Raw genomic sequence first — 24,817 nt, forward strand, 5'->3', positions numbered from 1 at the left:
ACGCCGGATCCTAAGGGAAAAAGGCATTCCGGAAGAGGTCATTCCTACCCTGGTCAAAGCCAGGAAGGAGGTGACCGCACAACATTATCACCACATGTGGCGAAGATATGTTGCATGGTGTGAGGCCAGGAAGGCCCCCACGGAGGAATTTCAACTCGGTCGATTCCTGCATTTCCTACAAACAGGAGTGTCTATGGGCCTCAAATTGGGGTCCATTAAGGTTCAAATTTCGGCCCTGTCGATTTTCTTCCAAAAAGAATTGGCTTCAGTTCCTGAAGTCCAGAAGTTTGTCAAGGGAGTACTGCATATACAACCCCCTTTTGTGCCTCCAGTGGCACTGTGGGATCTCAACGTAGTTCTGGGATTCCTCAAATCACATTGGTTTAAACCGCTCAAATCTGTGGATTTGAAATATCTCACATGGAAAGTGACCATGCTGTTGGCCCTGGCCTTGGCCAGGCGAGTGTCAGAATTGGCGGCTTTGTCTCACAAAAGCCCATATCTGATTGTCCATTCGGACAGGGCAGAGCTGCGGACTCGTCCCCAGTTTCTCCCTAAGGTGGTGTCAGCGTTTCACCTGAACCAGCTTATTGTGGTACCTGCGGCTACTAGGGACTTGGAGGACTCCAAGTTGCTAGATGTTGTCAGGGCCCTGAAAATATAGGTTTCCAGGACGGCTGGAGTCAGGAAAACTGACTTGCTGTTATCCTGTATGCACCCAACAAACTGGGTGCTCTTGCTTCTAAGCAGACGATTGCTAGTTGGATGTGTAGTACAATTCAGCTTGCACATTCTGTGGCAGGCCTGCCACAGCCAAAATATGTAAATGCCCATTCCACAAGGAAGGTGGGCTCATCTTGGGCGGCTGCCCGAGGGGTCTCGGCTTTACAACTTTGCCGAGCTGCTACTTGGTCAGGGGCAAACACGTTGAAAAGTTTTACAAATTTGATACCCTGGCTGAGGAGGACCTGGAGTTCTCTCATTCGGTGCTGCAGAGTCATCCGCACTCTCCCGCCCGTTTGGGAGCTTTGGTATAATCCCCATGGTCCTGACGGAGTCCCCAGCATCCACTTAGGACGTCAGAGAAAATAAGAATTTACTTACCGATAATTCTATTTCTCGTAGTCCGTAGTGGATGCTGGGCGCCCATCCCAAGTGCGGATTGTCTGCAATACTTGTACATAGTTATTGTTACAAAAATCGGGTTATTATTGTTGTGAGCCATCTTTTCAGAGGCTCCGCTGTTATCATGCTGTTAACTGGGTTCAGATCACAGGTTGTACAGTGTGATTGGTGTGGCTGGTATGAGTCTTACCCGGGATTCAAAATCCTTCCTTATTGTGTACGCTCGTCCGGGCACAGTATCCTAACTGAGGCTTGGAGGAGGGTCATAGGGGGAGGAGCCAGTGCACACCACCTGATCCTAAAGCTTTTACTTTTGTGCCCTGTCTCCTGCGGAGCCGCTATTCCCCATGGTCCTGACGGAGTCCCCAGCATCCACTACGGACTACGAGAAATAGAATTATCGGTAAGTAAATTCTTATTATTGCCACCTAACCCTCGGTTTCTGACACCCTAATTATTATTTTGGTGTCCCGTCCCCTGATGCAACAATGTTTATATACCCTGTACTTGTCCTACATTTTCTTGTACTGTAAGTCATTGTTCTGTGGTCTTGCCCATTTGTTTATGTATTTTGTTAGGCATTGCAGAACCTTTGTTTTTATTTATCCTGATGACGGGGCATGGTTGACCCCAAAACATTGGAAGTCTGCATAAAATTTTTAAGTGCCGTGCAACACACACACACACACGTATGGAACCCCATGCCCCCTGCATCATTTAGCGATTTAGGGGCACCAAATGGAAATTATCTTGCCCCCCCAACCTAAAAACGTTCTGACGTCCCTCTATCTATCTGTCTGTCTGTCTGTCTATCTATCTATCTATCTATCTATGTGCTCTTAAGCCCGTGAGGCCGCTAATGCAAGATATTTTGCCATAGTTGAGAATGTGCATTCAAAAACTGCTGCACTCTACTATTTTCCAGCTATCTCCCTTCCGCCACATTCATGTAATTTGTCACACATCCCTTGAAAAGCAGCACACGTGCCCTGTAATGGTACATGCATCTTCAACAAATCAGCACATAGCCATTCATATAGCTATTAGTGTGCTGGAGTGTAGTGGCCATTTTCTTGTAGCACACATCTTTTTTTATTGTTGTACCCAGTATTTCCTTCATGGTGGCAAGATAATGATGTGCCCACCTGACCCAGCCTCAGGGAGAGCTAACTCTTCAGGTGGTCAGGGAAATCACTACTATTTTAAGGACTCTCTCCAAAATTGAGGGAGTATCGGCAAGTATTACATGGACATAACAAATCGAGCTAATTTAACTGTGTGCAGAGGCATCAAATTCTGTCCAACAGCAATTACATCTGAACAAATATTTGCATAAAATGACATAGAATACTGATCACTTTCATAGATTCAGCCATTGTACAATACTTCTAAGCAATATTAGCAACTGACAGTGCATTGAATAAATATACATTTGTATTCTGTAATTGTCTTTCAATCAGCATAGAATACATTAGCATCTATGCCTAAAAATGATAATTAGTTTTTGTTGTTTTCTATTTAGAATACAAAGGTTTATAAATTCCTGGATCACTGACAACATGGATAAGCAGTGCATCTTGCCTTGTGCATTTCTACAAGCAAAGGGCCAGCAGTGTAATCTATCATCTATGACAGAACCATGGCTGGCTGTTTAAAGTAGGCAATAAAATGACTTTCTCAGCAATTGTAAAGTACTGTATTTACAGTATTGGCATTATAAATTGCAAACACTATTATTCCTATATACGTGTATTTACTATGTTTAAAAACAGGAACAAGATATGAGACCATTTTGCAATAGTAATCAGGCAATAAAGAAGTGTAAAAAAAACTTAAAATTATCCAGTTAAAGTACTTTTTCTAGAAATATTTTACCCCAACTAAGATCAAAATGATTTTATGTGGTACCTCGTAAGGAGAGTTTACAGAGTGTGCTACTACTCTTTGGTAATCTGTATGATATCCTCAGTGCTACTTTGGCATGTGTCAACAGCAGTAAACAGTCCCAACCTGGCCTAGTTAGGGCAAGGAGGAAGCAGGTAACCAAGTGAAGAAGAAACTTAAAAACCCCTCTTTTGAACTCAAAGTAGGCGGAATTGCGGTCTCTTGGAACAAAAAATGAAAAAATCCCTTCACATACCCAGATATTAAATGCTAACCAATCAATAACTGGTGTATAAATAACATTTTTATGTTGACGCAGGGAGTGCAAGCTGCAACTTATCACACCGCACATAACACTTAAGGGGGGTACACACGGAGAGATCCGTGCTTAAACTCTAAGCAATCTTGCTAGATTGCTTAGATTTTAAGCACGGATCTGCCGTGTGTATGCCCTCCAGCGATAGCGATGCGCGGCCCCGCGCATCGCTATCGCCGATGCTAGATTGAGCTGCATGCAGGCTCAATCTAGCGGGTCGCTCACTTCACCGTTGTGTGAAGTGAGCGGCCCCCCGTCGGCTTTCCCCCTCGCTCAGCACATCGCGCTGTGCTGAGCGGGGTGAGAGATGTGTGCTGAGCGGTCTGTGTTAAGATCGTTCAGCACACATCTCTCCCGTGAGTACCCCCCTTTACTGTATAAGCGGAAGATCTCCACCTCCCGCTTAGATGGAAGAGGGAGAGGCCCCCACAGCTGCTGCACAAGTCACAGCCCCTATCCTAAAAGAATGCATTGTGTAGTTTTTACCATCTAAACCTAACGCCACTAAGTAATGCCTAAAAATTGCTGTAAACTGAAACTCCAAAAGGGGAGCCAAGTCAATGTGTACTAACCACTGCTGACCCCGAAAGATACATAAACTAAGGTAAGCAGCAAAAGCCGGACCGAGCAAACCATAATATCAGCATGTACAATAAGCTTAACCCAACGCACCCTACTGAGCTGGTCAGCTTTCAATTTACACAACTTATAAGGCACAGAAGAATCCCTAACCAAACCATCATAAAGAAGCAACCAGAAGAAACTGATGCTTTACTACAACTCGCTAACCTGAAAGCAAGAAAAAAGTGACAGAAAAAGCCTAAACAAAATAAAGCTGCATAGAAAGAATCCAAACCACCCACAACCTCAATTAAATCCTGAAACAACTGCAAATCATATGGGGAGGGGGATCCTGGACTGCACACCCTAATCACATATATTTTGGGAGGTGCTACCATGCTGGGACTTGTAGTTTAACAAAGAAAGAAAATACAGTGCCTATGCACATTCCACAGCACCAAGAACTGCTAGTCAGAATAATTATAGTAAACTCTGCAATCTATCAAAGAGCAAATACAAGGCTCTAGGTATACTTTTTGGCCAAAGAATATTAACCCCCCCCCCCCCTTCATTGGGGGCATATAAGGGAGAGGTCCCTGAGAGGCCAGGGTGCGAACCAGGCTGCAGCGGATTCGATATGGGTAACAGCCTGGAGAGAGTCTGTAGCAGTGCAGTGCAGTTTTCCCCACCTTCAGCCAGAGGCTGATTTACACCTCATGGGGCCCTAGGCAAGATACTGGTTTGGGGCCCCCTCCCTCAAAGAAACCATAGCACTATATTTTAGTTTCTGATTGCGAGCGACATCACAATTGTGCCTTGGTGAATGAGCAGTCTACCAATAATCTCTCAGTTGAGTGAACATCGGCATTGCGTACAAACCTGTCACATATAAAGTAAACCGATACCGGGTTATTTGTGCGGTGTGAAAGAGGTATTATTGGTTTAGGCCTTTCGAAAAAGACGCCCTGTTGGCGTTGAAACGCGTTAAGGATACAGGACTTTGTTTCTCAAGGATCAACACTGCCTGTTGCTGCATTACTTCCAAACCGTGCACAGGAGCCAGGTTCTTATCACCGCAATTAGGAATACCTGCACTACAGCTCATATTCCTACAGCCCCAGCCATCCACCTCAAATCGGGGAGGTAGAAGCTACAGGTGCCGTTCCCCTCAGCCCGGCGCAGACCGGTGCATAGAGTTCACACCGGGTGTCTGTTTCACTAAAGACAGGCCATTTGTTGGCCGAATACACCCACATAAATCAATATAGATACTCCGGAATATCAGCATACAGCCTCCATCTTGAAAGTGCGGAGGTACCGGAGGTGGTGTGGATCAGCGGGGACGGCTTGTCGGGACTCCCTGCACGGCGCGGCATCAGTTGCATCCGCTGAGACTCTGGTGTGTGTCTCTGTCGGGACGGCGGGACGACACCAGGGAGCAAGGACTGAATAGGCTCCTGTCCAGCGGAGGTTGTATTTTTAAATCATTCTCTCTTGTACCAGCTGCATATTGCCATGGATTTGTGATACATACAATCCCTCCAAAACATACAGCCGTGAGTGACTCTTGTTTAGATTAAGCATTTTACAGCTTTATACATTTTACATTTATTGTGTGCACATAGTGAACCCAGTATGGTCTAAAACCTTCCAGGTGTTACTAAGAAATAGTCACATGTGAATAAGATTACTTATAATTCATGTTCTATAAATTGATTATGAAGTTTTAATGCAGTGCATATTCATATAATTGTGACATTTTTAATATTGTTTCTTACTCCCGGGAGGTTGTTGTAACCCAGATATATTTTATATAAATAAATGTTTTTTACTTTTCTGATTGTCAAGCGCCACTTGTTATTTATTTGTTAGTTTTGTTTTAAGGGACTGGCAATTCCCTTCTACAGGAGGCTGCTGACAATCACAGTGCAGTGCTATTCACCTGAGCGCATAGTTTTTTCTTTCTTCTATTATTGGTTTAGGACCTTGTATTTGTTGGACTGGACAGGATCTAGGTTTATAGATGAGTGTGTTAAGGAGACTGCAATTCCACCTTACACAGCAGTTGAAAACTGTATAGCCTGGGCATGACTGAGGCAGGTGAGTGGAAAAGAGAGAGAAAGGCAGGCAGCCAAGGCTGGGCTGAGCTAGGTGCATAGGCAGCAGTAATAGGGGCAGGAGCGCATGGGGCGTCAGGTGTGAGGGTGTCAGTAGGATAGGAGGGTTATTAGCAAGGGTGTAAATAGACCTTTGTAGGCTCCAATGCAAAATTTCTTAATTGCCCCCCCAGCATTCTGCCAGAGCGACAGAGGTGTTTGTGTGTTAAGAACAGCAGATAGGGGGTGTGGCCTGTCTTAGTGGATGGCGAGACAGGGCAGGTCTGAGACAGATGTGATAGATAGATATATATATATATATATATATGGGTTCGGTTAGGTACAGGATGCAGTCGGACAGAAGACCGTGTCGAAGTCAGAAAATATTACAACACACACATTACGTACAAACACCACATAGATGGCCTCCGTGTGCGTACGTATTCGGCTGTGCATGCACATATTTGCAATTTGCGTATGGTCGCTCCCGCGGTCCTACGCATTAGAGCGTGGAATGAGTAATTACAGTGGAATTTGTACTCGCATGGAAAAGCCACGAAGACATATCATAAATCTAATCCATATATTGCATAAATCCCCTACTGTCTGCTTCCTCTTCTAAATAGCATGAAGATCGGTCACACATAAATTAAACTCCCAGAGATTAAAATACAATGGCCTTATTTACACAAAGCTTTGAAATTCTATGAAGAAGGCAAACACCTTTCTTTACTATGGTAGCCCACTTTCTATTGAAAGCAATAAGTACTGGATTTTCATTGTCTTACCTGAAGACAAGACAAACAAAGAGACAATACCCAGGAACCTAGGCTGAGAGAAACTCAATTAGCAATAGCTAACAAAAATACAAACCAGACATTTAGAAATCTGAGGTATTAACATTCATAGTCTAAACTCTTGGAGATGTATATATTTGTATATATATATATATATATATATATATAATTCCTAACAAATTGTAATAGCAGGAGTATGTGTGTGTGTGTGTGTGTGTGTGTGTGTGTGTGTGTATATATATATATATATACATGAGTATATGGATATATGTGGATATATGTATATCTTGAGGATGGAAATAGATAATCATATCGTGTGGGATCATATTGTTCAGAGTCACGTAAACATTAATCTGGTGGCAATAAGAATATTATTATATATTACCACATTAAGTTATTAATAATACCAGATTTATGTATGATTAATGTGATGGGTTTAACTGGTCATGGGGCGGGAACTCAGATGCAAACAACAGAAATCACATCTCAAGTCTTAGCCATCGCCCACTTCTTGAGCAGACCAATGATCCCCAGTGCACAGGATATGTCCCACCCCCGAACCAATGGAAGAAGAGCACACAGTGTCTATTGTATTATGTTTTGATCTACTGTATAAAGAGCCAGCTGCATGCCAGGTCACTATCACATACTCTAAAGGTTATCTATCCGAATGACTGAGGACCAGACTGGGTAGCGCAGGCAAAAAAACAAACAAGTATGTACCATTGACTGCAGCCATTATTCTATTGTATTGTATTGCTTTGTTATTGTAACCCCCTTTCAGTAATAATATGTTGTGGTGTCGGAACCCGGCATTTTAAATACAAACTGGTGTCGTGTTTCCTTTCCCTGCTAAGGTATTAAAGTGTATTTACAGCCACTCGGGCTGCTGCATTGTGCTAACAGCGTATAGGCCTGTGTACGCAAACTGTGTAGTCACTACGCCCTTTAGGCATACATACTCAGAGTGCGTACACTGTGTGACTTTGTGTACGTAAGGTTTGTGAATAATATAAAGGTGAAAGGTTAATTATAGCGGCCGCAGCGGCTCCATTTAAAGTGTATGAAATGTCTTTTTAAAGTGTTGCTTTTAGTCCTGTATGTAAATCAGCATCTACAACCGACAGCAGTAGCCTGATGCACAGAATATTGACACCTGCTAGGTAAGTATTCTAACTCTCTTCCCCTACCCCCTAACCCTCCCTACAGCCTAACCCTAACCATCCACCCCACAGCCGATCCCAAACCCCCCTTCGCAGCCTAACCCTAACTGTACCCCCTAAGTACCTAAACCTCCCCTTTTAGTGCCTAACCATCCCCATCTTCCTCCTCGCAGCCTAACCCTAACATCCCCTATACCAGGGGTGGCCAAAAGGTAGATCGCGATCTACCGGTAGCTTGCGGAGCACCCACCAGTAAATCGCGACCAACTTAACTAAACGTAACCAGCTCCCAGTAGTGCTGTGTGCCGCTGACGTTATGATGTCACCCGCACACTGTGAGGAGCCCACTGCCGCTGCTTCTCTTCCTTCGACTGCTTGTCATGGCGTGCTGTCATAGGGAGCTGATGTTCCGCCTGGCTACCTGCTCCATAGGAAGTGTTTGGCTGTGTTATTGAAGTGTTATAAGGAGAAGGGGGAAGGGAGAGGAAGGAGGAGTGTAAGACAATTTAATATATGTTATATTTTTTTTGTGGGGACAATTTTTTTTTACTTGTATGGGGCAATTTCACTACTGTGTGGGGGCAATGTATTTTTACTACTGTGTGGGGGCAATGTGATTTTACTACTGTGGGGGCCAATGTGTTTCTACTACTGTGGGGGGCCGGGGGCCAATGTATTTTTACTCCTGTGTGGGGGTCAGTGTGTTTTTTTACTCCTGTGTGGGGGTCAGTGTTTTTTTACTCCTGTGTGGGGGCCAATGTGTTTTTACTCCTGTCTGGGGGCCAATGTGTTTTTACTCCTGTCTGGGGGCCAATGTGTTTGAGGTTTTTACTTGTGGGTGGCCAATTTGTGATTTCAGGTGAGACAGTCCCTACACTCTGTGCAGCAAGGAGGTCACACCCCATTTTTGTTATGCCTTGCCCACTTTTTGGGCATGCGTCTGTGACGCGCGCTTTTGTCCCACCTAGGTAGATCACGAAAGCTTTTCAGCTTTCAAAGTAGATCGCCAATTCCAAAAGTCTTGCCACCTCTGCCCTATATTGTCTAAACCTAACCTCAACCCGAGGCCTAACCCTAACCAGCCCCGACACACTTACGTTCGCGATGCAGACAGTCGGGATCCGGCATTGTGAGCGGTGTCTGCTTTCCAGCACTGGTCTTCTGACCAGTGTCGGGTTTCTGCCATTGGTATACAGTATATACTGCAAACACACAGTGTAAGATCTAATTAATAAAAATGTAAACTTTCTGTATACATACGTACAAAACACACTAACCTCAAGATTGTTGGCTGCACCTGGTTCCATCGTCAGCTGATTCAACTGCTTCTGCTGAGCTTGGTCTGAGGGTCCGCTCCCACCGTCTTCTCTACCGGAACACCAGATCGCCAGTGGCTGCATGCTCTGCCATCCTGGACTCCCATATCCAAACCGCGTTATCCCCTCAGTTCTTCTTTGTTCTGTGTACTCTATTCTCCATCCTGTACCTACAGTACTTCTCTTTATTTTTCTGTTCACTCTCAGCTCTCCCTCCTATTTCCTGCTTAATTGTCCCCCATCTCTCATGACGTCTCTCCCATAGCAGCGCCGCACAGACACTAGAGGTCAATACTGACCTCTAGTGTCTGTCACTGGAGCCGGCTGCAGCGGACGCCCACACAGCCCACGGCGTCCGCTGCAGCCGGGGAGTGGGGTGCGGGTAGGCAGTGGTGCCTGTGGGGTGACTGCGGCCGCGCCCCCAGGCCGCAGTGCCCCGGGCGCAGGCACTGCTTGCCCGCATCAAGAACCGCTCCTGCGTTAATTTATGTTTTCTTTTGTGTGTTATCTTTATGGTCAGTGTCATGTGGTCTTATGACACTTTATCAAACGATGTGATTGTAGTATTGTTCTGTGAATGCTGTTCAATTGCAAGTAAACTTTTCTGCCAACATTTGAACTATGGCAGATATATGTATTTGTCTTCTTCTGAGTACTAATGCATTTTTTTCATTACTTATCCATGTATTCGTAAGTTTTTATTCATGGATGCTGGCTTTAATCACAATAAGTGTTTTGTTTTTTTTAATAATGGTAATATAGGTTACTTAATAGATCCTTCAGGGGCTTAAATGATGACCAATGAACTAACTCTGTGATTAATCAAGTAAACAGTCCAAATCAGAGCAATTGTCACGCGTAGAGATAGGGACAGGGACGCCGGCATGTAAAAGTGAAGAGCTGCCCGGTGGCTGTAAACCCTGCAAGGCTCATGCCTGGAGCGTTCTTTGACCTGGGTAAACCCAGGTTTGACCAAAAGGTAAAAGATGTATCCCAGATGTGCTACAAGTCACAGGGGTGTGGCCTCGTGCTGCTCAGCCAGGCCTCAAGATGACTGGATCGGCCCATCAGCAGGCCATGGACAAAAGTATAGAGTTTTGATTTATATGGCATATCGGAGCAGCTGCCCTGAATTGAGAGTTTTGATAAATAGCCAAGACACATTTACATATCACTGCAAATAGCAGTGATAAGGTACTTTAAGTTTCAGGACATTTATCTCATACATAATAAATAACCCTCCCCACCCCCACCACGGGATATATATTAAATATTTCATCCAGCTTTCTATACAAAAACAAAACAAAACAGGACTGCAATTGTACATTGTCCAAATATTGGGTCCCTGCTATATGTCTATTATCAGAAAAACAGTATCGAGTTTACATAAGACTTTATCAACACTTCTAATAATGTTTGCGGTGATAAATGCTTACAAAAGACTTCTGTATGGCAAGTTCACTGGAAGGCTAATGTCTTGTAATGATAAACTTTTCTTTCTCTACTGCTTATAACATCTACGGTCTTATGAACTTTTGTCCCAAAATTGACCCTTTCATTTCTTATCATGGCAATTATATACCTTAGTTCCAAAATAATCTTCATATGGTTCTGGTTTTCAATTTCTTGATTTCTTTGAAGAGATTATTTGCAAGTCATATAAAATCGTATCCTTTGCATTTTCCTTTGTGGAACTATTGACCGGAGTATGAAAAGTAAAGCTCACATAAAGCCTGTAAATTGTTTATAATTACATCAAACCTCTGACTAATTAATACTTACTAATGAGGAAAGGCATAGCAGTACATTTTAGCAATTATAACTGAGGCATTTTAACCATATAAATGAGTTATCCTATTATTATTGTGTGCAGTCAGGGCTGTGTTTACAGTTGATGCCACCCTGTACAAAATACTGCAGCATAAATTAGTGACAATAACCCACATGCTTGTGTTCCTTTTTCAACATACAGTCCCATCCTGTACTATTGTAATATATCGGTTTCCCTTTGGGTGCGCAATCCTACTAAGTGTGGTATGTTCCAGTGTCACATGTGCTGGGTATGACCCTACATCTTGCCACACGCCAATATTATATGTGCGTTTTTGTCCCAATTCCCACCAGGACAATTGTTGCAAGGTATGCCAGTGAACAAAAGTGCACTAGACGTGTGCATTGTTTAACACATTGTAGAGCATTACTGCAAAAATTGAGGGAGTTATTTCTTATAAATTGATCGGATTTGTGAGCTTGGATTACTGCACTGTAGCATCTACTTACCATTGCAAGGTCTGTGAAACAGAAAAGTCACTTCTTTATGATTTTGATGCATTAAAAAAAGGTTACCAAATGAATTGTTGCACTGGGGGGCAGCAGATCTAAGAGCAAATATAAAAGTGAATTTATCAATAATATTAAACAAGGCTATTCAACTTTGTCCTGTAAACAGCTGCAAACTGGCCCGCGACCTGATACACTGATCACAGTACTGCATGCACCTTATTCACATTATGTCACACAGTAGTGCCCCTTACTCTCATTATGCCACAGTAGTGCCCATTTTTCTTATTGGATGAGGCTGTCATATGTAACAGCATCCATTGCCCAGCAGCAGCATTACTAGTGTTCACACTAGACATGTGGGCATATTGTGGGTGTGACTGTGCAAACATTTGGCAATCTCTGTATTCAGCTGGAGTTGCAGTTTATTCTACTGGCAGGAAAAATGTACACATTTGACATCATCCTGCTGTGTGGCATATTGTAAATAAGGGGCACTACTAAGTGGCACAGTGTGTATATGGGGTACTACTGTGGCATAATACGAATAAGGGGTACTACTATGGTATTATGTGAATAAGAGGCACTACTGTGTGGCATAATGGGAATAAAGGGGTTCTATATTGTGGAATAATGAGACTAAGGAGCTCTACAGTAGCATAATGTGAATAATGGACACTGCTGTGTGACATCATGTAAATAAGGGGCATTACTGTGGCATAGAGGAAATAAGCATCATACTGTGGCATAGTGTGCATAAGGGGAACTACTCTGTGACATATTGTGAATAAGGGGCACTACTGTGTGCAGGGCTGTCTTAACAGCATTGTAGGTTCTGAACAAAGCAATGCACTAGGGCCCCTACCCACCCATTCACATGAATACATATAAAATAAAATTATAACCCTCCTTCGGTCCCGCACTGCCTCTCAACATGCTTCCATACAATGAATGGCTGTCAGCCCTCTGATTGGTGGATAGCTCCAGCCTGAGAATGCGCTACTGTTTTTAGCTGCTGTGCATGGTGAGCATGGGTGAAAAAAGATGGTGCAATGCCACAACAAAACAGAACTGCGCCCTGTGCTAGCCCTGTCCTCTACACCATTGACACCATTACATCACGCCTAAGGGTTGGTGCCTCTGACACCGCCGCCATCCCTGCTCATGTCGCTAGAGGTCTAAGCTGCTGATATGGCCGCATAATCTCCCCAACGGATCACCAATTATCACTGGCTGGCTCGGGGAATCTCCACTTAGGTGTATGAGGGTCTTAAGTCAGTAATCATTTTATCCCGTCCTGTAACATTCTTGTTACAGGAGTAGCAGATGTACTGTATACTTGGCTGTTTTTCAGATGTGTCCTCCGAAATGAAAAGATGTGGGCATTTCTTGACATAATTTGCATCAGCAATTGGGAGGAGCAGAGTGTATAGTGATTGATGTAATTAATTGCGTCATATTTCACCTGTCCTTTCAGTGTTTACTGAAGTGTGCATGGCCTGGTGGTGTTTACATTGTTGTAGTTATTTGCTGACAGTAAGAACCTTTAGAGGTGAACCTGGGATGTCTCACCTTAAGTCAAGTTGTAATGTTCTATTGGTCAATGTTGAAAAATAAACTTTTAGCATTTTAAAATGTGCAGCGAAACTACCTGAGAACCGGGAATGTTTTTAGAAACGAAGGACAGTTGGCAACTTTTCAGCCTTCATCTGTTTCAACAGCACTTATTGGTCACATTTGTAATGTCAATTGCCAACTTGATAGGTTACAGTCAGTAAATATAATTGCTGCTGCTGTGCTACACAGATACAGTACTTATTTTTACATTTTGTTACTTGGTCAGATTCATGTAAAGCCATTTTAAACTTAACAAGAGGAGTTGAACTTGCTAATGCTGCATGAGACATGTCAATTTGTATAGCATGAAATATGTAATATCACTCAGCAGTATAATATGTTTTATTTATAAGCAAACTAAAGCATGGATTAAATGGGTGAAGAAAATCAATTTATCTAGATGTTTTGGTTGTCCATAATTGAGTTTTTAACTGGGGTGTAGTGGCGTATCCATCAGGAGTTCAGTGACTCAAGGGAGCCCTGTGATGGTCTCTGACTTGTAGGCACACCCTGCACCTACAATAAAACAACCACAATCCTGCAATTCTTACTGCTGTGTGTGAGAATAATCCAGTGCAGACCTCCCATCTGTCCTGAGGTTGGCGGGGTAGTCACAGTTTTCAGTCACCGGTTGAGAAGTCTTTTCTCTCCTGCATGGCAGAGCAGCATTGAATGGATGCCATGCACATCCATAGCCTAGGGAGAGGGTCTGGGGTGAATAAGCAGCTCAGGAAACACTGGGCGTGCCCCCAGCATGACAAAAACCAGGGTGTGATGTGCGGCTATGCCCCAGTACCAACAGGTTACTTCCCACTGCCCAAGGACACACTCCTTTTTCTTTCTTTTGCTGATTGGTTGGTCACCATCCACTTTATCTCCGTCCAAGGCTTAGTAAATAGACCCCTTAAGCCTCTACCACCTCTGCTGGGAGGTTATGCCATTTGTCCACTACCTTTTCTGTGAAGTAATTTTTGCTCAAATTTCCCTTTGAAACAATGGCAACTTTAATTAATCATAACTCTAAAAGCCAAATAGCATCATAACTGACTCTAGGTAAAGTTTTATGACAATAATATTTATATACATTCACACTTTTGAAAAAAACACCAGGTAAAAATAAAACTATAGGCGCAAAGTCCCTTTAATATCCCTTAAAACTGATACAGATCTTATTTTTCCTTAATTGACATGAAATGTAAATAAGAATGAATTCCTAGCAATAAAATTGCAATCAGTCTGTTATTGGTCTAATACAAGTTATACTAATGATTCTTAACAGTTTGATGTCTTTAACTGCACATTTCTACTGTTCCCCAATGTTAGTAATTACTGTGAATTGTGTCATTGAGACATACAGCAATAAGCACTTTAGTGGAACTGTCCTTATCCCTAGTTGAAGTTCAGGGAGATTAAAGTTTCTAGCCATACTAATCCTCTTAAGGACATTTTAAACCTTTTAAGAAATTCCACAGGTTCACAGCTTTTTGGTACATTTACTATTCAACTATTCATTTCCTGATTACGGTATGCTGAAAGGGGTTTTCTGTATTTATAAAAAAAAATTGTATTGAATTTATGTGAATACATATACTTAAAGATATGCTTTGAAAATGTGGTCAGCACTAGAAGATTCCTTTTTTAGTCTGTTTTAGTAAATTGATGTATGTCCTGAAGCATTATTTAATGTGCAAATTGCTGGAGCCAGACTTACCTACAAAGCGTATAAGTGGTCATTCGGAAATTAAATAATTGAAAGTATTATTTTCCATCCATATCATGATCTATCTGAGTGCTTAGTAGAAATTCAGAAGAATGTCACTCGATTGCACACCAGCACATTACCCTGATGGTGTAGTTAATTGAATACATCACCAGGGAAGGGTGTATCAATTATCGCCAGCTACCTTGCCCCCAGTGACCCCGTCCGTGAAGTTTACACTTACCTGCACCCAGAAATGGTGACCAGTGTACTCCGGTCTTCTAGTCCCCAGTGTTTATGCTGTGACCCTTGTCATCAGTAAAATGAACAGAGATGCCGGCATTTTGCAGCATCTCAGCTCACTTTGCTGATCAGATGATGGGTCACAACAGAACAGGATGACCAGAGCTTACGGATCACAGGGGCCAAATCCGAGCACAACTTTCACTGCCAGCAGGCAGAGATGGCTGTGCAGGGGTACTGGAACCAGAGACATAGTGTTAGGCACTGGGGGGAGGGTTAGGATTAGGCTGCAGGAGGGGTGGGAAAGGGTCGGGATTCCGCTATTAGGATACTGAGCACCAGGTTAGCACATATTTTTGCATGCAAAGTAGAATGGAGGATATCTCTGCACCTAGGCCAGAGATCCTCAAGGCACCCCAACGGTCCAGGATTTAAGTTTATCCATGCTTGGCCACAGGCGACTCAATTAGCACCTCAGTCAATTTGATATAAACATCTGTGCTGAGCTATGGATATACCTAAAACTTAGACCACTGTGGCGCCTTGAAGACTCCACTCGACAACCTCTGATTTAAGAAAAAGGTGGGAGAGAAGTAGCAGGCTGACATAGCCAGAGTACAGAAAGGATGCGTTAACAATCTAACATTGCATACAGAGTAGAAGAAGCTGGCGCAAGATCCATGCTAATGATAATAGCACCAGGAGACTTTGCTCTACCTCTAAAAAGAATCTAAATGCATTAAAAAATATATATAAGCACTAGTGCTGCTAGCTTCCAAATTGTCACCAGCACTAGGCTTTGCCAGTCAGTAACACTATAGCATGGAATGACACAACATGGCATATAACCCATAGTGCCTTATGCCAGTTAGAACGGGGCTGTATTCCCTTAAGGGATTGGACCCACTTTTAGCTGAGACAACTAGGGCTATTCCTAAAGCCTCTGGGAGGTGGGTATTGGGTTGATAAATGTTAAAAATAGAAATTCATTTATCTCCAGGCTGCCTTTAAAGTCTTGAGCATGCTGGTGCTTGTAGTACTACAAGCTTCAGCATACCCATGGCTGCTGGGGCATGTTGTCGCTTGAGAACCGCAAGTGCCAGAATATCCTGCCATCAAATGCTTATTGAGACCTATAGCACTCTTCAAAGCTACACTGATAGTATAGGATACACACTACTGTGATTCTTAAAAAGAAATGTGAAAATTGTACATATAAAATATATGTTTTTTATATAAGTAAGAATTTTAACACATTTATTTTTCACCCCTGTAACACTAACACATGCAGAATCTGCTCTTATCTATCCAACTTTCTCACACACTTCACTTTCTCACTAGTGTGATGCCTTGGGGTAGTTTGTTCTTTCTGATCTTGTGGGTGTCCCACACCCTAGACTTGAACCCTTAGATTGTTAGCTACCCAACTATGAGCTTACTGTGAAGTGGTGGGTAAGCCCGTAATTTTGTCCAAGCTTATGCGAAAAACCTAATATTGGAAAATTGAATACAAAATGTATTACTATACCAATTAGTATTGTTTGAATAGTGTGCCTGATTTGTTCTCTTTGTATGTGTCTTTATACTGTATAAACAGGCATGAGCCTCACTCAACCTGCAGATTAGCCACAGAGCTGCCCTGTATGTCACATAACGTCATATGTTTGGGGGGACAAGGCCAGCCCAGGGTGTGTTATTGACCTGCTTTGGCTCTGCATATTACAATCCAGAAGCCAGCTAACTAGCTATGCCTTGACTACATACTGTATGTGATGGATTCCAACGTGTGAATTCTTAATTTTATTTAATTTTTTAGGACTTACTATTACTATAGTAAAGCACTGATCAATAATACTACAAATGCAAAGCTAAAACTAGGTTCACAGTACTGGGGCTAAATAGTACTCATTCCATCATCTTTTTCCTTCTGCCTCTACAACGGCCTTATATCACAATATAAAAAAATAACAGCACTTGGGACAGAACAAAACATCTTTGCATTCTTAGGTTAAAAAAACCTATTAAATGATCCAATAGTGGCACTGCTAATGAGATTGGAGCAGCTGTATGGGCCCTACACACTGGGCGATATTACTAAAAGATATGAACAATCTCGTTCATTAATGAACGAGATACCGTTCATATCTTTCAGTGTGGAGGCAGCAATGATTCGCGGCCCCGCGCTCGTTCATCGTTGGTGCCCCGTCGCTTGTGCATGCAGGCCAATATGGACGATCTCATCCATATTTGCCTGCACTGCTATGGAGCCGGGTGACGGTGGGAGTGAAGAAACTTCACTCCCACCATCACCTCCAACCCCGCCGCCGGGTCGCCCATCTGCCATATATCAGCAGTCGGGCAGCTCGGTGGTGGTTTGCGCAGTATGTAGGGCCCATTAGAGGAAGGGGGCCAACCTCCAATCCTAAGTATGCAAGAAATACAACCAATCAAAGAAACAGCGTTAAATGATATTCAATGAAAGTAAATAAATAAATAATGATTATGGTTTGTGGATAAAAAATTAAATATGTATCTAAATATTAAACAAATATCTGTTCTACAATAAATACATAACAATCATTAACAAATGGAGAAAAAGCATGCATTGGGTATATATGGCTAAACTGCTTTAATTGCAACCTAATAAAATGCCCCCAGTATGAGAATAGATCCCCTTTTGGCTGAAGGAACAACCTGAAGTGGAGGGGCTTTTGGTATACAAATAATAAAAGTAAATCCAGATATTTATCTCTCACCAATGCTTGATACATGTCCCCTTTAGGGAGACATTGTGACCGATAGTGTAAAGGTGTACACACCCACACAGCACTGGTCACAGCTCCTCTGCTTCTCATAATAGGCCCTTGAACATTTTCAACCTCATGCCTAAGTAGCCCTTCATCTGGCCCTAGTTGGGATTAAGGCGGTTTAGCTGCATACGCCTAGTGCATATTTTTGCTGCATTTCTTAATAATTTTAATGTATTTATTGTAGAATACGGAAATTACGTAATATGATTCATTTTTATCCATACTTATTTATTTTTACTTTTATTGAATACATTTAAAGCACTTTATCTTTGCATTCATATATCAGACTCTTCCCATTGTCTCTTACATTCCTGCTTCCTGCCAGAGACTCATGTATCAGTGTGTAATATACTGCTGCCCCGCACTGTAAATAACACTGGATACTTTGCATTCTTCACTACAGCCCAACTGAAGGGGGGAGGGGGGGCACAGGGGTAAACGTAGGATTTCTGGAGGGGAGTTTCCAAATGTATGTTTTTAGAGCGACTGTCGCCAGCCCATAATGATGAATAATTAGCATGAAACAAGCTATAGTCTACCCTAACGTGCAGTTTATGTAATACAGTACTTCAGACATATGCAGGCCCAATGATTACGCAACAGGGCATGTGCAGCAGCTCCAATCCACTCTTTATACTGCATGTGGTGGCCGCTCGCCAGGATGTGGAGAAGGGGTGTTTCTGGGAAAATATAACGTCACCCCTGCCATTTGCTTATGCGATGCTAAGGAGTTTCTGTGCAAGGACATTGATTTGCTACAGCTACTGTGATTGCTCTAGCAACTCAGGATTCAGGGGCAATGGCATATCTATAATGGGTGCAGTACGTACGGTGTCCAGGAGGGCCCATACCACACACCCTGAACCTATTTTTTTCAATACTCACCTCTCCAAAGTCTCCCGACGGCAGCAGCATCTCTGGGTAAATGCATCTATGGCAATTTTTCCAGAGATTTGCGCATGTGTAATAGAGTTTGTGCCCCTTTAGTGCTCAGACTCTATTGCGCTGCCAGGCACCAGCTACAGAGGAGTGGGCCCAGATAGAGTCTGTTGCACAAGCCCCCCCCCCCCTTCTTAATGCCCCCCTGCCAAGGGGAAAAGGGGACAGCGCTGTCGGGTGCCATTAGATAAAGGAAAGGCCAAGGAGAGCAGACCAGTATCATAAATTTTAGCAAAGTGGGCTGAACAAAGTGGCACTATAGAAGACAAGGCCCTAACACAAACTCCAAAACAGCGTAGAACAGCAAATAAATACCCTCAATGTAATTTGTCAAACACTTTTTCCGCATCTAAGGAGAGCCTCAGCGAATCTTCAGATGCAGCAAAAATCTGTACAATATTAAACATCCAGTGCATGTCTGAGGTTTGCTTACCAAGAACAAATCCTCCTTGATATGGGTTAGCTATAGAAGGTATCGGAGGATTTAATATACAGTATTTGCAATCAATTTGGCTTAGATTTTAACATCAGTATTTAAAAAGCAGTCGGTCTATAATTAGTGACCAGTGACGGGACTTTCCCAGGTTTAGGAAGAGCTACAAGTTGTGCTTCTAATATCTTTCCCCGGGAAAAAGCCTTTGTGCGAAGCTTCATGTTACAAAAGGTTAAGTACAGGGACCAACGTTTTTTTAAAGGATTTATTAAAGGCATTACTATAACTGTCAGGGCCTGGGTCTTTGTCAAGAGGCAACAAATCTATAAGTGTAGCCACCTCCTGCTCTGACCAGGGATCACACTAAAGATTGACGTGTCTGGTAAATTTAAAGTATCTAAACACTTGGTGATCTCTACCAGCGTTAGTTGGTGTGTTGTGGGGGTCATTAGACAAATTATATAATTTAGAATAATAATCAGCCAAAGTGTTTGCCACTTCTAGGGGTTCTTTCACCTTTGCCCCCACTTTGTTAAAAATAGCACAAATTCTCTCCTTGTCCAATTTTCCCCTTAGCTTCCGAGCCAGTATCCTACCTGCACATAAAACTTCTGCTGAGGCTTCTTATGCACCTCCAGCATGGGAAGAACATTCCATTCCTCCCTGACCTTAAACAATTGCTTAAAAATATCAGCTTCATGCAGGCAACGTTTATGTTTTTTCTCCAGAGTGGCTATATAAGCCTCTAGCTTGATTTGGCGCAACCGATCGGATAGCAGTACCTCTAACTACTGCCTAAAGAATGCACCAGAATGTAAAAGTAGAGATTTCAGTAGAGTTAGTGCTTAAATTCAAATTAAGAGTTTGAGAAAGGACCTGTTTAGATTCAGGATTAGATAGAAGGTAGGCTTCTAAGTGCCAAGGACGAGAGGGAATACAAGGAGAACCTATATTCCACTCTAGGCTACGGAGTGCATGGTCTGACCATCTCATAGGGAGATTGGAGGACTTCTGTATTTGTTGCAGGGTACATTTCTCCATCAAAGTTAAATCAAAGACAATAAAAAGTCGCGGACCGTAAGGTTCCGAGCTCTCCAAACGTCGAACAAGTCATATTTTGTAAGGACACTCTGATAGGCCTGAGAATGATCTTGGGTAAAGGGTATCTTATTCCTAAAAGTAGGGGTGGACCTATCGATAAATGGATCCACAAACGTAATTGAAATCCTCCAAGTGACTAATGTAACCTTTGCGACATTGGTGCAGAGTATAGACCTTCATACAAAATGCAACTTGCTTTTTTGTTGGGAGCATATATGGACGCTAATGTGACAACTTCATTTTCTAGTTGGCCCACTGAAATCAAAAACAACCATTAGGATAGTAATGTTGGAACAGCAAAGTCAAATTACAGGAGTGAGAAAAGAGGAAGGCAACACCTGCCTTCTTTTTCGAAACATTGACCGTATAACAGTGAGGGTAACATTGATCAGAAAATGTAGGAGGAGAATGTGCAACAAAATGGGTTTCTTAAAGGGCTACTACATGAGCTTTTAGCTTAATGAAGCATCGTAAAGCCTACTTCCTCTTATTTGGGGAATTTAAGCCATTCGCATTTAACAATATGACTCTAACCATGGAGTATAGAGAATAGATTGCCAGACAAGCATACAGTACATAAAAACAACCTGAAACAATAAAGTACTTGTATCTGTATCATGAAAAACATAAGATAGGCCGGAATGATGGAAATCTGGGGGGAGGGGGAGGAGGGGGGGGCGGACAAACAAAATAAAAAGGGATAAAAAGAACATTAATCATAACTCCTAAGGTGAGTCAGAAGGGGTCACCAACCTAGGTGACACAAGTGGAAATGAACAGGGTTAGATTACCTTCCTACCACTGTTTTTAAATATATGCAATTAGCATTTTCTTGTTAATTTTTTCAGATAAAATAGTCAAGGTAAATTTGATTTAGTTTTACATGATATTTGTTTTTATTACATTACATTTTCAGCAATTTGTGAATGTGTGCGGTTAGAAGGAATTGTACCATTTAGAATGGCCACATACTGAGATCTCTCATTTTCAAAATTACAGGGCTTTTTCTTCACTTAAGAGTGATGAGATATTATAACAACCATTCATTTGAATTACAGTAACTTGATTTAAGCACCATTCAGTACCTTTGGAGGTAGCTATCATTAAAGTCTCAAAAGGAGAATACTAATCACAGATGAAGATCAGGATTGGTTGAAATCTGAATACATTGTTATGTAGTTTCTCTATGGTCTAGTATACTAATAAGCAAATAAAATCACCATTATAAGCAACATACACATTTTCTAAATTTGCTGTACTAATTTACCTGAGAGACTGAGCTTCACGTGTGCAGTAAATTCTTTATCAAGGGACCAGCTGAATGTTCTTCCACACGTGTTGTTTGTTCAATGCAAAAATACTGGAAATGGTGTGACTAGTTATATTGATGTACAGGTTATTTTTATATGAACTCATTATAATCTGCCAATGCACAGTGTATATGATGTACACTTAGCACTAGGAATCTGTACACCTTGCCCTAGAGGACTTGCTTCATGGGCTAGTATACCATACCTGACAAATGACAGGATTCACGGGGGTACCATGGTAAAGGTCAATATGGATATCCTATTGGTGGAGAGAAGAAACGGGTATCTTTACTACTCTTCCATTATTTGTTATAGAACACTTTTTTATAACTGATTAAGGGCTCTATTTATTTGTTATATTCATGTTAGAAAAAGTGTTTCTCAACTATTTATTACGTTAACTGAGAAATCGGCTTTTTTTGGTGCTTTATCTAGTCAGTGCTGCTTGTCCCTGTTCTTAGAGACCTCTATGGAAACAGAGGCTTGCCTCATTTACTAAGCAGTGAAAAGTGTAGATGGTGTCTCCTATATAATTGCCCAGATCTGCCACTCTGTGACTGTGTGGCTAATGCTGGGCGTGGCTAGGAGCTCTCATTGGGTTACCAGCAGGTCTATCACACCCAGTCCACAGCTGATTGGGCAAGAAACGCCCTCCCACACAGGTTACATCCAATGGAAGGCTCTGCATTTTGGCTGCTGTGTGTTCCCAGAACAGGATTAACAATGAGGCTGATGGAGCTGCAGCTCCAGCTCCACAGCCCAAAATAGGCCCACTGCATCTGCAACAACATACCCTCCAACAATTTACACATAAAAATCGCTACAAATTTGAAAAGGGGGCATGGCCACGGGTACAGTGACGTGGCCATGCCCCTTTTCCTATACTTTCAATAGAAGTTTGGAGAGCCAACAAACGGTACAGACCATTAAAAAAAGGTACTGTACCTGCCAAAAAGGTACAGCTGGAGGGTATGCCACTGAATCTGCAGCAAGTCTCTGTGTTGTAGATAGTGGAAAAAAAAAACCTTTTACTGCAGCGTCCTATGGGGGTCATTCTGACCTGATCGCTCGCTGCACTTCATCGCAGTGCAGCGATCAGGTCAGAACTGCACATACGCCGACGGCTGTCATTGCCTAGAGATCACCTCTGCTTGATTGACAGGCAGAGGCGGTTGCTGGGCGGAAGGGGGCAGCACGGCGGCATTTGACCTCTATTTTGTGGCCGCGGCCCAGCCAACGCAGGCATGGCCGGACCGTGAGGTGGGCGGGCCACAACGGCTACGTGATGTCATGCAGCTGCTGCAACCCGGCGAGCGATGACTAACTCCCGGCCAGCCGCAGGAGCTGCGCTGGCTGGGAGTTACTCTTCAAGCACAAAAGCATCGCCAGCCTGACATGCGGGGTGGACTAGCCATGTGCTGGGCGTCCCCCCGCATGTCAGTGTAAGTGATCGTAGCTGTGCTAAATTTAGCAGAGCTACGAGCAGGTCGGAATGACCCCCTATGTCCTGCTGCCAGTCTGCCTGCCCCCTCCGGCATCAACAATCTCCACTCCCTAGCCGCGGCGCACGTGGAACAAAAGCTGCTTCGGCCACCGGCATAGATGTGTATGAAAGCAACGCAGCGGAAGGCTTTCAAAGCCCTCCTAGCGCTGCATACTCTCTGAGCTCCGGAGCATCCTGTGCGCGTGATGTCACAGAAGTGCCTCCCCGCCACAGCCGTGCACATATCCCCAGAGGCCCTGACTCCACAACACAGCACCTGGCTGGCCGGCCTTGAGGTCCCAAGATGGCTAATGAAATGGATAGAGTGGGTGATATCGCGGAGGGTAATGTCTGGACACTGACACTGCACAGCACTCTCACCTTTTACATTGATTCGGAGAGTCAGTCAGTTCTGCCAGCCAGTCACTATTGTTAGTTCCGGTGTCCCAATGCGCCGCATTACAGGGAAGTATACGCACTAAAGAAACTACAGCTCCCAGCAACCCTTAGCACCGAAGCATTCAGGCGCTAAGGGCTGCTGGGAGCTGTAGTTTATTGAGTGCATCTTCTTCCCTGTAATTCGGTGCGTTGGGACACCAGCACTAACAATAGTGATTGGCTGCTGTGCGAGTCTCCGGGAGAGCCACTGCCAAAGGGAGGACAGCAGCCTAGCTGCTTCCAGGAGGAGAAGCATGAGAAGCATTACCCGCCCCTCCCTCACTCGCAGTACCTCCGGGCCCCATCCGCGGCACCCGCACACACCCCTCCACCATCCACGGTGGCTCCGGACCCCCTCCCCCACCCGCAGCACCTCTGCACCCGCCCCTCCCCCACCCATGGCACCCCCCACTCGCGGTGGCTCCGGACCCCCACTTGCGGCACCCGCCCATCCCCCACCACCCCCTCTCCCACCCGCACCACCCCCGCAACCACCCCTTCCCAACCCACAGCACCTACTAGGTGATTCATCAGGCCTTGTGTGATGAATCACGCCATTGCAAAGGGCTACGACCCCTTAACCACGCCATTTGTCTGTGCAATATTTATCCACTCACACAATTATGATTGGAGGTAATACTCCATATAATACAACTATTGCACGCCACAAGAGCTTTCAAGGGTTAAGGGGGCATAGCCCCTCACGACGGTGTGAAGAGCGCCCGTAGGGCGCAGTGAATCACCTAGTTATTCTATGTCTGGCAATAAAGACCTGCAAAGCTGTAAAGGCTTACATTTTACAATTTATCACCAACGGATCAGACTTCTGCTACTGGTGGTGCAGTGGTGTGAGGTGTCCGACGGAACTCCAAAAGGAGCCCTGGATTAGTAAATGATGGTATTAACAGTAAATTGCTGCGATAAGCAGCAATAAAGATTTGTAGTTGGCATGGAGAATTAACAAAGAAGCCCACAACTGGGAAGGTGGTGGTGGTAGGTCTAGGGGGCTGGATTAGAGAGGGCATCTAGATCCATTACTCTGCTCCATCTTTGGACCATCCCTTGGCTGCTGTCACTTACAAGGCACATCTCCAGCAGGTGGTGCTGCTGCTCCTGGCTCTCTGGAGACTGAGGGGCTGGCTCAGTGTCTAGACTGTAGTGCTGCTCTCCGCCTCCACATTGTTAGAGCCCGGCCGTATACCTCAT

General features: G+C 43.6%; 1 protein-coding gene across 3 annotated transcripts in view; it reads left to right on the top strand.

Moving 5' to 3' along the window:
- SMYD3 (SET and MYND domain containing 3) overlaps positions 1-24,817 on the top strand; it is a 1,661,405-nt gene that overhangs the window by 1,374,058 nt on the left and 262,530 nt on the right. The window lies entirely within an intron of this gene.

The sequence above is a fragment of the Pseudophryne corroboree genome, chromosome 4, assembly GCF_028390025.1.
Source record: "Pseudophryne corroboree isolate aPseCor3 chromosome 4, aPseCor3.hap2, whole genome shotgun sequence".
NCBI lineage: Eukaryota > Metazoa > Chordata > Amphibia > Anura > Myobatrachidae > Pseudophryne > Pseudophryne corroboree.